Genomic DNA, 16563 nt, shown 5'->3' with positions numbered 1-16563 from the left:
AGTAGCCAACAGCCTGTCTGCTCCAGTAACATCCAGAGGAAGTCTCCATTACAGCCGCCAACAAGCCTCCAGAACCGCGTCTGTCTACAAGGCCGCTGGGAACATTCTCAGTAAGTCCTCTAACCACACCGATGCCCGGGCTGCAACGCCGTGCCAGCGTGTTCACAGTAAGGCGGCAGCGAAGGCTAACGGTGAGTTTAAAAAGCCATTTTTATGGCATGTGAAATCTGTTCAGTCCAGTCTGTTCATTCATTATTAACTGTGCTCAGGAGGTCTATTCCCTGCTTGTTGTGAAACCCTGCTCCTGCGCTTTACCAGCCACGAACACTCGCCATGGATCCTCAAGGGTAGCCGACCGAAAACATGAACTGAATTTACAACCCCACTTTTATTTATTTCACTTATAAAGCCAAGGGCCCAGCGCTCCTCTCCCCCGCTGCCATGCAGCCTTGGTGGTTCTCAGACAGGAGGCCTTTCTGCTTCTTTCTCTGCTCATGGAGGTGAGATTTAAGTTCAGAGCAAACTTCTTAGTTCCTGTGAACAATCCCGAGATAGATTCCGCCCCGCATTAAAATATATTGCCCTGCCTCCAGGCTAGATGCATAAGAAGGGCTTAGAGTCAGACTGGGTAATATGGACAACAATCAAATAGTCTATACATAATCCGCAGAAGCAATAAAACTTTACACCTGATGTTAATAGTGAAAATATAATAATAACAACAGGGTGGTAGTAGCCTAGTGGGTAAGACACTCGCCTATGAACCAGAAGACCCAGGTTCAAATCCCACTTACTACCATTGTGTACCTGAGCAAGACACATAACCCTAAGTTGGTCCAGGGGAGACTGTCCCTGTAACTACTGATTGTAAGTCGCTCTGGATAAGGGCGTCTGATAAATGCTGTAAATGTAAATGTAATAACAATAATGACGACAACAACAGCACAATAATAATTATAATAATAATCATAATAAATGACAAAACTGTACAGGGGGGCAGGGAAAAATATGTCACAGTATATCAGTTCATTATGCAACATACATTCTCCTGCCAAAAGAACTATCACCAATTTGGATTTAAATGTTCATGAGTCTTTGGTTGGGTAATGACTGCACTGATTAGTATGTTTCAGTCTGCAATGTGTCATTTAACAGATGCAAAAAAAATAATCTGTCAGAAGACATGACGTTCCACAGTAGCAAAACCACAAGGGTCAAATTATTGGAATAAAGCAAATAAAAAAACATTTCTGGGTTGACTAAAACTGGGTTAAGATCTGTCCAGAAGGATAGTGGAGAATCATCCTTTCATGACATTAAGCTTTCTTGAATGACCATAATGCGACAAAACAGCTGAGCTGAACTGGCCTATTAAACAGACAATCCCAAATTCACAGGTTCAAACCCCACTTACTACCATTGTGTCTCTGTGCAAGACACTTAACCCTTGGTGTCTCCAGGAGACTGTCCCTGTAACTACTGATTGTAATGCGCTCTGAATAAGGATGTCTGATAAAAGCCATAAAATGAACACACAACTCTGTTTAAAAAGCAAAAGCCTTTACACATGCACTATGACATTAATATTAAAAAATTTGCCAGCAAGCACGAGAATTGGATCAATGGAAAAAGTCATGAAGGATGATGACCCTGTTACAGAGTGATGAGAGCATTAGGGGTCCGGGGGGAAGCACATGAAGCAATCTGCCCATCGTGCATAGTCTCTAGTGTACAATCCTGTGAAGTTGGTCAGATCTGGGATCATCAGCATTATATTCAACTGACTTCCTGAATATACAGAATTTCCATGCTCTTACATCAATGCCAGCATTGATTGAGATCTAATTATGGAAAAATATTCGTCTGCTCATCACAGAGCATGAGACATCATTTTCACAAATGGATTGGCCCTACCTTAATCCCAAAGTGAATCTTTTGAATGAGCTGGAGAAGACCTTACGTGGTGGTTGGACTCTCGGTCTGAAAGTGGCTTTAGATTGCATTGAGCGTGACCTTTCGTCTGCTCATCGTAGCAATTCAAAGCATCCACACCTTAGCTCTTGTATTTGAAAACATCATGTGAAGTAATGTAGAAACATTTATGGGATGCATCGTCATCCATCAATAATCAAGGCATTGATAATCCTAATCGAATGGCAAAAAAGCATGGAAGAAAGTAGTGGTTTGAGGTGGTAAAAGGTCACCTGGTAAGATAACCTGTAACTGTTAAGGTCTGTGTGTGGAGGTGGTGTGGAGAGAAGGAGGCAAACTGTGGAGAAAAAAATCTCTCACACAGATGCTGTTATTTCCATCGTTCTCACCATTTATTATCCTTAATATGCCCAGTTGAATAGCTCATAATGTTGAGACATGAAACAATATAGAGGTCACATTTTCCAGACTGTTACTGTTCTGTTCAGAAGTGAAAGTATAATACAAGCCGAGCTCATTATAGGCCGCCCAGTCCCAGTGCGCCCTATAACACAACTAAATCACACAAGCCCCGCCACATAACACAGTCTTAAAGGATCATTTCACATCTGTTGCAAACCACAGCAAAACAACAACTGTCTACTGAAAATGCTTTTGAACAGACATACCGTGGCACCAGGAAAATAACCTGAGCATTGTTCTCGCTATGCACCAAAAACAAATAAAAAAGCGGCCAAAAAAACGACCGTACCGTGGGATACTTGTTCCGTTGCACCCCGATTAGTTACAATGCATACATTTACCAACACAATGCCACACATTGCTAGTGTCTCTGAGAGCCAGCAAACTAAAATGACAAAGTACCTTACATCTCTTATAATTTTATTTTTATTTTAACAATATCAACACTCCAGGAGACGAATAGAAGCCTTGTGTTGCTATCTGAGATCATTACACCAATTAGCAGGAAAATGCGAGAGAAAAGGAGACCGAGACCTTAGATCTCTTCCTCCATTCCTCCTGGTATAAATGTTTCATTATTTTGACATGTAATTACTATCATATTAAGGGAATTGAGCAGAATGTATCTTTCTTTGAATGCAATTCTGTTGCAGGTGTGGGGTCCTGATAAGTGTGCAAGAGCGAGATCCATCCATCCATCCAACCATCCAACAATTTTCTAAACCTGCTTATCCAGGTCAGGGTCATGGGGAAGCTGGTGCCTATCCCAACCATCTCAAGGCTAAGGACAACATTAATTGCCATCATTTTTATTATATTTTTGATTGGGTCTGGGTTTTCCTTTCAGGACAGAGGGAGAAGTCCAGTGTGGGTGGACCAACAGAGGTTAAGTGAACACATTGAAAAACTCTGCCTGTGTTTACACCCATTGGCTGTTTTTTCATTTGATTGCAAAGATTCTCATCCTGTCTTTAGCCTGCAGTGATGTGTATTTAAGGAATAGACCCATGTCCAGCCCAGCCCACCGGGCCCTCTTCCAGAATGTTCCAGATCAATAGTCACTGAGAATGTCTATTTGTTCGGCCTGAATTCAATCTAATCAAGTAACATTAACAGCAGCCGCACACTCACAGGCCCTCCTGCAAAGCTCTGTTCCATAAAAGGAGGGTTTAAATGCCCTTGAATCTGAATACACTCAAGCTACTGTATCACTTAAAGCCATTTTATTCAAAACAAAGTGAACCGGGTTATTACTCAACATGCAGCAGTGGAATTGAAGGCGACTGTATACGTCCACATGGCCTTTACAGCGAGTACTGAAGGTTAAAGTTGTATAGTGTGCTCTGTGAGGGACACCGTGTGCATATTCATCTGAGATTTAAAAAAAGACTGTGGAGCTCCTCACCCAACGCGGCCCATTCCTGGCTCGCCCTCTCCGGCATGGCGTTGAAGAATCCCGCGTTTTCCATATGCTTGCGTTTCGTTTCAATTGCCCTTTTCTACAGCCGTGAACCTTAATCAGTTTGTCTGTGGATTACAGGCCAGACGCTGCTCAGATGAAGCCCAGTTCCTGACCTTTCAGCAAACATCAGTCCCACTCATTCTTCAGCATCAGAATTCACATTCGAGCAGACATACATTCTTAGCATTCATTTTAGTCATTTTAAATTTCAAAATTAAATATGAATACATACAGTATAAGATATGTGAAAAACATGATATTCAAATATGCATTGATGAATTTTTATTTTTAGCACCCTGGATACGCTGTAATGTGATCTGTTTTAGTTTCAAAGTTATCCGTCAAGGTTGATGTGCAGGGCACGCTGGGAATGTTTTGTATCAAGGGTAATCAGCTATGTTAAAATGAGCAGACTCCAAGGGTGCTTCATGCAAATGAATCGATCACTGTGCTCTCAGCCAATAAAGGGCAGCAGGCAGTTTGGTGCTTTTCTCAGGAACGATATTCAGCAAGACACATTTAGAGGTCCCAAACTACCCATAACTCCAAATGAATCATCACATACCTGTTCCCATACGTGCTACTTTACTATGATACAAAATAATCAGGTGCATCTTTTTAAAGGCATTTAAGACATTTGATCAATTAAAACCTGTTGAAAAGGTGTGTATACAGATTTAAGGCCAGTAAATCCAGTTATACGGTAATCCAGTAACTTTTGCAAGAAGAGCTGGCCGAAATGGCAGGAAAAAAATGACCATATTACTTACTAGGAAGTACGTTATTTATCACAAAATACTGCCATTTTTAATCATGATTGATAAAAATGGCCAAAGCTGATCACCGAGATCATTGATTGAGATTGTATAATCATCCAGCCCTAGTTGCATGAGGACCTTCAACTCTCATCTTTAACATTTTTAGGCCTTGTTTCCTTAAAGATGACAGAACCAAAGACAATGGTTCTCCCAGAGGCCCACACACTATCCTTGCTAGAGGTCAACTTAATTAAAACAATTATGTTAAAAAACGTCCATGGTAAACTTGTGAATCCACCTCCATAAGCAATTCTGCCATTCTAATCCCTATTGCCATAAATTTTAAAAATCACATCTAAAGGTGAAATTATTATGCAGCGATTGCATGCTGGGTCAATGTCTGCATGAAATACAACACAATATTGTATATTCAGGTTTTTGTAAAGATTGCATTAATATATATAAAAACTATAACTAAAGCAAATCAAAATACATTAATATTCTTGCTTATTAATATTTTTGGTTTGGGACACATACAAATGTTTGAAAAAGTTTGAATAGCAGAGTATATGTGTGTGTATTTGTATTAATTATGTGTAGACTGTTTATGTGTGAATAGAAAAAAAAATGATATGAGTATTTCATATGAGTATTTAAATCCAAGACAGGTGAACGGTGTAGGAATTACAACAGTTTGTATAAGTGCCTCCCACTTTTTAAGGGGTCAAAAGTAATGGGCAACTGGCTGCTCAGCTGTTCCATGGCAAGGTGTGTGTTATTCCCTCATTATCCCATTTACAAGGAGCAGATAAAAGGCCTAGAGTTCATTTCAAGTGCGCTATTTGCATTTGGAATCTGCTGCTCTCAACTCTCAAAATGAAATCCAAAGAGCTGTCACTATCAGTGAAGCAAGCCATCATTAGGCTGAAAAACAAAAATAAACCCACCAGAGAGACAGAAACATTAAATAAACTGTTTGGAAAATTCTTAAAAAGATAGAGTGAGCTCGGTGAGCTCAGCAACACCAAAAGACCCCTTTCACAACAGTTGGCCAAATGAAGAACACTCTCCAGGAGGCATGTGTGTCAGAGTCAACAATCAAGAGAAGACTTCACCAGAGTAAATACAACCACAAGATGTCACAAAAGCCACAAAGTAAGCCACGAAAAATGAAGGGCAGATTACAAACTTAACTACGAAGAAAAGAGTATGGAGAAAAAACTCATGGAACTCATCAGTGAAGCATGGTGGTGGTAGTGTCATGGCATGGGTATGTATGGCTGCCAATGAATGGCGCAGTCCTTGTAGTTTTTGACGATGTGATGGCTGCCAAAAGCAGCAGGGTGAAATCTAAAGTATTTCGTGCCATATTAGCTGCTCATATTCAGTCATGCTTCAGAACTCGGTGGACGGCACTTCACAGTGCACAGTAGCCTGAAGCATACTGCGAAACCAAAACCGTTTTTAAGGCAAAGAAGTGGGAGGTTATGCATGAATCCAATTGAGCATTGCTTGCTGAAGACAAAATGGCCTAAGAACAAGCAGAAACTAATGTTAGTTGCATTAGAGGCCTGGCAAAGCATCACCGGGGATGTAATCCAATGATTCCAGATGTCACGCTATAATTGATTGCAAAGTATTTGAAACCAAAAATTAGAAAGAGAAAGTTTGATTGATATGATTGTTGTACTGTTGTGATTCCTACACTGATCACCCGATTTGGATGTAAATGCCCTCAAATTAAAGTTCCAACAGCAACAAAATCCAATATAACAAATAATTGACCTTTCCTTTAAATCACCTCCAACCCCAACTCCAATTGGTGATCTGTATTGACTAATTGAGTTTCGATTGAGTTTCAACCTGCAAACCCCCAAAAAACCCTTATGGGGCCTTTCCATTACTGTAAACATCATATCATTGCATGGTGACAGGGCTACCTCAATTTAAGTCCACAAAGTGTATGTTTTAATGAAACTGCAATGAAAAATGCCATTACTTCTAAAAGTACACTGTGCTTACACGGCTGAATGTTAATTGTGTAATTTGACTTGCCCAATGATGATTCAAAAGCAATTTCGTTTTAGGAAATGTAGATAGATTGCTGCACCACAATAAAGTGCTGAGGCAGGTTGCTTTTTGCCCAAATGTTGCCCGCTATGCACAGCTGTGAATAAAGTTATTAAGACAGTGTTCTGTGGTTCGCTCATTATTCTATAAAGGGGCTTGTGCCAGGGCTTTGGTTGCTGAAATGAACTGAGGGTTGCCTTTGTTTGGGACGGATCAGCCCCTTAAAGACCTGGAATCAGAACTACAGACGGCATTTGTTTATTCAGTTACTTGCATGAATACAGTAACTAGCTGGAATAAGAAAATGCATGGAATACGAGGGTGTTAAAACAACTTTTACATGACCTTTAGCATATTCAGCACCTCAACTTCAGCAAGTCACATCACAATGTGATGTCTTGTTGCCCCTGTGTAGACAGTGATGGACCAATCGATGACTGGCCTTATCAGAAAGGTAAGCTCTAATACTCAGGATGTGTCCCAATCATTATCGTTTCAGGAGGCAAAGGCCTGGCAGTGCCCCATGCCCACAGCGTGTGGAATAATGAACTTCTCTTAACATCCGGCACCATGTTGTGTAATTTGAGGAACACTGTGGCGCAGATGTCTTTGGCTTAATCACTTGCTTTTATGTGGTGCAGATTCCTGATGTTGCAGCCACAGACAAAAACGTTAACATGCTGCATTTTTTTACGTTTAGATACTCTTTACCTCTTATTTGTGGAGGGAAGCATGGGTGGGGGGGGACTAATAAATCATCTATAAACTACTTTACACAAAGTGTTTACTAGCAGTAAATGGTGCGTTAAACAGGAACCAGGTTTTGGAGCAGGACCATCGGTGCTCTGGAAGTTTGCGGGCTTGGGCGGTGGTCTCTGATCGCCCCTCCATCATCACATTAACACGCACCAAACCGCAGTCTTTCCACAGGCAAAGGCCTTTGCAGGAACACACAAATAACATTGCTGCCTCCACACAGTGAACATTCCCAAATGCCAACGACGAGCCTGGCACCAATTAAGAGCTGATCTTAAAGCACGCAGTGTTAAAAAAAAAAAAAAAACACCGAAAAACAAGAGTACCAGAGAAGCAGAAGATGAGCTCTGTGTTAACCAGTCCATAACAAAATTGCCTTTTTTTCCCACTGTGTCAAACTGCCAAATATGCACGAAAAAATATTTAAATTGTGGCTGTGTGTCTAAAGTGCACTAGTGTATTAAGCAGACTGATTTGGTTTTGTAATTAGTGTTCGCCTGCATAAGGTCAACATCTCTCTGCGATTAAATCACAGCGAGGAACAGGGATTCATCAGTATAAAAGAGAGAGGAGATGGAGAAAGAGAATCATAAAAGCAGCTGGTGGGGAAAGGGGAGGGGTGAGGGGATATTAATTTAAAAAATGGACTTATTTTAACTTGCACAAAAAAAAAGTGTAATTAAACTCTCCTGTCAAGTGCCTTAGTTCATATTTCACAATTTCTCTATTATTCCTGTAAAAAAATGAACAGGCCCAGATGAGTATTTTCAAACATGGCACGTTGTTATAAGCAGCACATTTTAACAGAAGAGATCTCTAAAACCATCTGTTTTTTTTTTTTTTGACATGAAAACCTTGATCAATTCACTATTTCACCCACATTTGACCAGCAGAATTGTTGAGGTTGGTTTCAAAAACAGCACATGGTGTGAAAAGCTTTTTACCTGTCATAATGGCTCCCATGTACCCATGTCAATAAATGGTCTATCATTATTTTAAAGAGGTGATTCTTGATTTTGGGACATTTTTGGGGTGTCCCAGAATCTACATTATTGGCCTTTCAATGATATTGAACCATTAATCAAGCCTGACATTAACATTAGGAGATGTGAAAGTCATGTGTAATCGAGTCAGAATTGGACTGTGTGGTCTGATCTATGATTCATATTTAATATAAAACATCAATTAAAGCTTATTTATGAGAAGCTTGAGAAGGTTTCAAAACTACTCCTAAAACAGTGGATCCTAATCATGTTCCTGGTTTTCACATGAACCATCACACAGCGTCCTAGATTAGTATGTGGCAGGTTAGAAGCACAGAAGGTTGGAACATTTAGTTATGGAGGCCTCAAGGAACATGATTGGAAACTCTTGTCCCAACACAGTTCACCGGCGTGTCTCATTAGCATTGTTGTTAAGGAACTATGGTTCTTTAACACTTGGCCCCAACGTACGACAGGTAACAACTGAATCATTGAAAATTTCTGGGATGATCGACAAATTGATCGATTGTCGGCAGTAGTGAGGATAGCGTTTAACAGGTCCCACCGGGATGAGAAGATTTGGGCAGACGAGTAGGGGTCATTTCCTCTGAGCACGCTCGGTTTAACACGCCCCTGCTTAAGTGCGTGTACACAGAGTGGAATATAGACTGGCACATTGACTTGGTGATCAATGCTATTGATCAGGTCAGCCCCACCTCCAGCTTCAGCTTCTGAGCCTGTGCAGCTCTCCTCTCCACCTTGTGTTCTCTGGCTGGTGGATCAGAACCCTCATTTGTGTCCAATGTCCTGACGAAGTCTCCAGTGCCACCACCTTCCTCTAGGGGGAGACATACATGAGAATCAAAGCCCATGATATGACCCTTGACCATCAACAGTAGAGTTCTAGATCTGATATGTATAGGATATATATAGGACATCATCAGTGACAGACAACTTTCAAGAGAGATCTCTGCGATGAACAATTATCACCATTCCAAAAAAATTAATAAGGTTTTCGAAATGAGAGGAAAATGGAAAACAGCCCTTAGCAGTGTTTGGACTCTTCACTCATTCACTACAGTATTGAATGAGGATTCATGGAAAAGTGGTTATGACAGCCACACAAGAACCTTACCTGTGAGTCTTTCAATTATGCTGCTTGTTTTTACAGTTTCATTGCTGGCTTTTCAGTCACTCCGACCCCTTTTAGGTTACCGCTGCCTGAGGTTTTGGTTGCACTCTGGCACAGTTCTCTTGCATGGGCGGGGCTTTGAATCATTGGCCAGCTAATCTGATTCAATACATGATACATAGCAAATGTGAGATGTAATAAATGACTATACCATAGCGGCAGATGGGCGTGACTACAGCCCATGTATGAGTGTCATTGGCAGCCCCTGGCTGGCCAGGACCGCCTAGGCATCACAGGTGGAATGAACTTCTACTGGATTTTGAGTTCCTAGAGAACCAAATGAAGGATATGTTAAAGCATTCATGTAAGTTGCTCTGCCAAATGCTGTTAATGTGAATTTAAGCTTAAAAATATAGCAATGCTATTTCCAGGCCATATCCCCCAGCCCTAACTTATGGAACCAAAAACGTGTTTTCTGTACACATTCTTTTAACACACCAAAACTGCTGAAACCAATGTATGGCCAATTGATTCTACTTCCTGATAAATCACTATTATGCTAATAGCTTTGTTGTATCCAAACTTTTTTTAACACGTTCTTGAGTCTTAAATAAACCGTTATTGAACCATTATTGAGTACAACCTATACGATGCATAACTGAACTGAAGAGTCAGTCACATTCCAGGAAGTATCTGTGCAGAGGGGGCTGGGAGACATCATCCATAATTCAAATGTCAAATGATTAAGCACCAAAAAACAGAACAAAATGAATGTTAAATCCCACATTTGCTGCACTCGATCAACGATGTTTTCTAGCCACTGATGGCAACCGCAAATCTTGTTGTTCACGCTGCAATGTGTATTTGCTGTGAAATCTACACCAGCAAAAGCTTTGGTGCATGTCAGCTGGTGCATGGAGATGAGCTGGGAGGAGGGTATGGGTTGGAACATAGCTACCCTGACTGCCCCATTTTGCAGATTTCTGATGACCGCCGCCGCTAATTATAGATGACACGAGAGAGAGAGAGAGAGACCTCAAACTCATACAACCATAAACAATAACATGTCATATATGCTGCTCCCAACCCTTCATACACACGCACACACACACGCCGCTATTGCCTGGTAGTGAGAACATGCATCAACGTAATGGTCCTCTAATCTGCCATGGCACCTTCACTGGCAAATGAACAAGCATCTAATTCACTGATCACACACACACACACACACACACACACACGTACACACTCAAGGTTAGATCTCCTTTTTCAGTTGAAAGACAGAAAGGAGTCAAACTAAATAGCAAATCAAACAGAGACATTTATGGCGTTTCGCGCAGCCGAACAGGCGAGGATGCACTCCGGGACACTTGTAGCGGCCCATCATGCAGTTCTTCAGTCCCCGACAGCAAAGCACGCAGGGACGACTGAAGCTTAGAGGGCGGGGAGACGCAGGGACAGACTCCTCGCCTCGGCAGATTTTGCGTGCGTAATCCTGCCTTCCAGCCACACGAGACTCAGCAACACTACATTTCTATAAATAACATAAAGCAGACATGCGGACATGTTACCAGATCTTAAATTCATGAAAAAGATGTACCTGTGTCACAGCATGAATAGTGAAATGAAAAATTAGTTTTGACGTATATCGTCAAAGCATATCCAGCAACCCGACAGCGACTTCCCAAAACTGGTCAGGGGCCAGAGTCTACCTCCCTCACGTGCCAGATCTCACCATTCAAATTCTAACCCCTTCACCTTTCCAACAGCATCCATTTCCGATGGCTGGGAAAAGTAATATTCAGGCAATAAAGCTTGATTTACACCCCTCTCCCTCCTTCCTTCTTTTATTTGATCATTTAGTGCGGCTCGTATAACTGTATATCAGACACAAATGAAATCAGGGCCATTCCACATTAAGGCCATGTCTTGCTATAGCCCGCGTCCCCCATCTGAGACCCCACCTCCCTCCCTACCTCCCCAGCTCCCGCTTTCCGCGCTCCAGCACGAGGCAAGGGCAGAGTCCCGTTCATTTTCAGGCCCATTTCCTCCCATGATTAGACGATCAATCAATCCCAGCCTTCAATCTCATCCAGCAGACGGGATTATCTGCCCATCGCTCCCTCTCTTTCTTTCCCTCCTTCCTTCCTTCCTTCCTTCCCACTCTCTCGCTCTCTTTTTCTCTCCATCTCAGTGCTGCATATTAGCATCAAGTCAGCTATCACGAAATGCTTACGGTGCACTAGACCCCACAAAGCCCATAAAGACGTTTCATTGGTCCCTACTCCCGCATCCAAGTTTCTTCCGTCCCCGCTCCAGTAAAGTCTTCCTTGGAGGAAGATGAACACAAGGAAACACGAAAAAAAAAACAGGTGCAACCTTTTCTTTTTTAAATCCCTCTTTCAACAATGCTAATGGCAGCCATCTTTCCCTAGAAATGGCTCTGCCGAGCATCACTCACCACGGCTGGATCACGCATGCCGGTGCTGCGTGACAAGAATAGAGGCGTGTAAGCTGCACCCACGAAAATACCCTGAGCTCAGAGGGACATCAAGCACTTCTCACGCGTAATGTAGGTTGCGCTGTGTAAATATGGAGATATATTTATCCGCGTGGATTAGAGCTGCTGGCGGGCTCGGCCCTATTTCTTTTCAACAGTCATCTCCCAGCCTGAGCGTTCAATCGGCACCCACAATGCACTGGTGAAAGGTAGCATCATTTATCCCTGCGCTGCGCTCTATATAAAACCTGCGAAGTGTCAGAGATGGCGAGGGAGCACCCAATAAAGAACACAGTCACCCCAATCTCATTGTTCTAAGGATGAGGTGCAGTCAATCTGTGCCGCTTGCCTTGTTTACACATCCTAAATGGCGAGTAAACTGGCTCTCATAAACACACACTACGCTATTAAACTGGGGAGTTCTCCCCAACTACAGGAAAAAAGACCTTCTGAAGCTCTGGGCCAGATGAAAGGAGCAGAGGACAAATCTGACCAGCATCAATCGATTTATATATATAAATACAGTACTGGCCATAAGTTTGGACACACCTTCTCACTCAATGTGTTTTCTTTAGTTTCATGACCCATTACATTGGTAGATTCTCACTGAAGGCATCAAAACTATGAATGAACGCCTCTCGATTGGGTTCAGGTCCGGTGACTGTGGAGGTCAGGTCTCCACTTTTTGTTAAGTACATAACTCCACATGTGTTCATTCATAGTTTTGATGCCTTCAGTGAGAATCTCCCAACGTAAATGGTCATGAAGAAATAAAGAAAACCCATTGAATGAGAAGGTGGGTCCAAACTTTTGGCCTGTACTGTATATGTTATATATACACACATATACACACAATACTGTGAAAAAGTTTAAAGCAATAGTTAAAGTAGTGAAATTCATGTTTTTTCATCTTCCCAACAGTAACTGTGAGAGGAAGAAACCATAAGCGCAACACACACAAATGATAATGATCATAATGATAAAAGTGTGAACAATGTTCATGTTGATATGTAGAGATGTTCTGGAAGAATTGGGTGTCAGTCTCTCCCAACTGTGTAGAATATAAGCACAAGTCTACAGACAGAAAACAATATTGTATTGCTGCTCAGAGAACAATAAAAAAAGTGAAAGTGATTAGAAAGTGATTTGAACCATCACCCTTCCGTGGGTCTGCTTCCTTACCCGCTGGGTCAACCACTGCCTGATAGGATAATAGGATAATAGGAATCTCTTTCTCTACACACGTAATGTTGAAAATAAGGAAATCCTGCAATAAACAGTTTGACTACTTTTGGGTTTTTTGTTTCAGTTGATTAAAAATCTGAGCATTTTAGTCACATTTTAGACAGAATTCTTATTTTATTAATTATACACCTAATATGACTGATTTGCAATTGGAGACCACAAGGGGGCAATATAGCATTTTTAGTACCAGACTGCTTGTTTGCATGTTCAGGAATATATGGCACTGATTTATCAATTATTTATTACTGATATATCTGAAAATCTGATTTATTGATAATCCACATAAAAGTCTTCATATTATCGCTGCATCTAAAAGGCATTAATCCCAGCTGTAACTGGTACCCAGTATAAGTGTATTTAAATACTTACTGAATAGCAGAAAAGGGCAGGTGGCGAAGACAATTTCTGCTTTGTAAAAGTTTATTTTTTTTTTAAGATCAGGATTGTCATGCAATATATAAGTATATCAAAAACTAAGATGACACATGATGAACATCTCCACAACTTACACCATTCCATTTCAAGTAGCTATCAAGAAAGGTTCTGCTCCCAGAGTAAAAGGCCTTAAAATCAGTAAAGTTCTGTAATCTCACACTGGGACACCAAGGGGAGCGCAAGAGCGATTTCCTCCAGTTATTAAGAGTCTCTCTCTCTCTCTCTCTCTCTCTCTCTCTCTCTAAAACTTTCATCAGCCTTCATCAAGCTGAGAACTCTTGCTGCACCCTCCACCACGGCTGACAACCACACCCGCACCCTCACCAGGAGCCCATCCACCCGAACCGGGATACGCCAACATGACATGCCCAGGTGGGGAGATGGGAAGTGGCTCGTCTTCGCCGCTTTCATCAGCCCGCAGGCCGAGAGGCGAATATGAAAAACAGCGCATCTTTAAATGGCGAGGATGGCCGGGATGAATAAGTAATAGATTTACATGGTCTGAGAGCTTGTGCAGGTAACCGGATCACTTTTAATGTCACAACAAATATTTTATTCCACTTTCAGTCATGAGCTCCGGCTAAGAGGAACATTTTCCGAAATGCTAAGATATTCATTAAATGCCACTTAATGGATGGGTTAAAAAATAGCCCAAAAAGCTTTTTGATGTAGAGACGCTAATTCTGTTAACGACATTGATCAAACTGTCATGCTTTCATTGCGTTGTATTTCCTTTCAGGATACGGCAATGGCCTAATAGTGTTATAAAGTCTCTACAAAACAGCTATCCTCCCCTGTCCTTTTCATCCAAACTTTCTTTACTTCTAGAATCCACGGATAATATCAAAGGCCCAATGTTTACAGCTCCCACCAGCATATTACATCATATTCATATATTCATATTCATCATATTCATTCATTACAGGGACAGTCCCCCTGGAGACACCCAGGGTTAAGTGTCTTACTCAGTGACACAATGGTTGTAAGTGGGGTATGAACCTTTATGGTCTTCTGGTTCACTGGCGGGAGTGTTACTCACTAGGCCACTAGCACCCTATTACACTTGGGTTCACCAAACTTTGCAATATAAATCCACAATATAACTCAATACAGAAAGGGAACATGCAGCCACGCAACTTCAGCTTTGGCACAGATGAAAATAGTTTAGATTTTTATCTAAACTTTATTAAATGTCTACTCAATATTTAATTTAAATATTTAATGCAGCTCGACTGACACACGCTTCTGAAAGACACTTTCCTTTGTGTTTCTCGTGTTCATTTCTATAGTTTTTGGCAGCATGTCTTTATTTTAGCTTTAGTCTAGTCTTTGTTTCATTTTAGTCTAGTCAAGTTTCAGTTGATTAAAAATCTGAGCATTTTAGTCACATTTTAGACAGAATAACCATGAATATTTTAGTCTAGTTTTAGTCAACAAGAACTGATGACATTTTAGTCTGATTTTGGTCAATGAAAATGGTATTTTAGACAATTTTTTAATGCAATTCAATTTAACCCAGTCAGTATAGTACCAGTACCTAGTAGAACAGACAAAAACAATGTTTTCTGTTAGTCAAACCCACTTCATAATTCAATCAAGGCTATCTTATTATTATATTAGTGTTATCTTAGACTCAATAATACTCCACATCCTTTCCAGACACGGATGACACTCTGAATTGTTGCACGTTTCTCGACCGCACATTCTGTTTCTTTTACACACCATTGTAAAGAAAGTGCATCCAAAGATAGCTTCTTCCAGCCACAAGTATCCTGAAACCTAACTAATGCATATTGCATTTTGCATTTTGCATATTGCATATTGCGAAAATAATGTCATCTGTGTGGCCGGATGGGAGATACAGGAAACAAAAACCAACTAAGCTGCTGGCCCTGTAGCAACTGGTCTGTAACTGTGGCAACCTCACATCATGCACTGGGCATGCAATGACACATGGAATTAACAAGCAGGTATATTTGTATTAGGGTGTCATAACATGCTGACTAAAAAAAATAAAAGAATTATATGCACTGGGAACGGTTGGTGCAGGAGGGAAACTGAGGCATTTTGCTTTCATCACTATTAAACAGCAGATTAAATTTTTCTCTCCTATAAAAGGAATACCGATTATGAGGCATTCGATTCAAATACTTTTGCAAGATGCCCTGATTCCCTAATGCCCTAATATTGCAGAAAACATTCAACTTGATGATATATGACGAACACATCAGTGATGCGTTAGTTTCTTTCACATTGGCAAGTCTCATGAAAAAAGCATGCACGCAATGACTAGAACGGGACGTAAAGCCTTGGAACGATGATTAATTTGCAATCAAACGAGTGTGGAGAAGCTTTTCAGAACAGAGTTTGGGTGTGACCCCCCCTCCCGAATGCGACGTGGTTTAATCTGGCGTAATTCTGAGGTAAAAAACGTGAGGGCACGCTGGAAACGTGCTGCCGAGGTCGGTCAGCGGTGTGTGTGTGATTCCTGGTGCCACACGGTACCTACATTTCTCCCGACAGCGTCCGGCGCGGATGCTGCCTCGCGTCGCTACGTTCCGGCCCGGATTTAGTGGCGCTTTCCTGTCGCCACCTGCGCCGCGTCCTCACCGCAACCCCGCCCCTTTCCCGCCTGCGGACACTCAGCCAACCAATCACAAGGCGAGGAAACGGTCCGCGCGCCCTGAACTCGACCAATGGCAGCACTGACCAGACAAGAAGGGGGCGTACCTGTTGAGGGAGTTCAGGGCAACGAGAAATTTCCATAGAAACCTGCTAAACTCACTGTTGCTGGGTCAACAGGCGCAAACAGATGGCGTCTCACAGGC

At 41.6% G+C, this 16563-nt stretch overlaps 1 protein-coding gene across 7 annotated transcripts in view; it reads right to left on the bottom strand.

Moving 5' to 3' along the window:
* pmfbp1 (polyamine modulated factor 1 binding protein 1) overlaps positions 1-16357 on the bottom strand; it is a 143208-nt gene extending 126851 nt beyond the window's left edge. For 6 of the 7 annotated variants that reach the window (XR_003742703.1, XR_003742702.1, XM_028955972.1 and 3 more), the window contains exons 1-2: positions 16245-16357; positions 9140-9261 (exon numbers count right to left, since the gene is read on the bottom strand). The gene's annotated coding sequence lies outside the window, so the exon portion shown is untranslated. The remainder of the gene's footprint in view (positions 1-9139; positions 9262-16244) is intronic. The other variant, XM_028955974.1, reaches the window with a different exon arrangement.
* Positions 16358-16563: the final 206 nt, after the last annotated feature.

The sequence above is a fragment of the Denticeps clupeoides genome, chromosome 16, assembly GCF_900700375.1.
Source record: "Denticeps clupeoides chromosome 16, fDenClu1.1, whole genome shotgun sequence".
NCBI classification, from domain to species: domain Eukaryota; kingdom Metazoa; phylum Chordata; class Actinopteri; order Clupeiformes; family Denticipitidae; genus Denticeps; species Denticeps clupeoides.
Note: the sequence above shows the minus strand (reverse complement) of the source record. Positions and strands in the feature narration are given on the sequence as shown.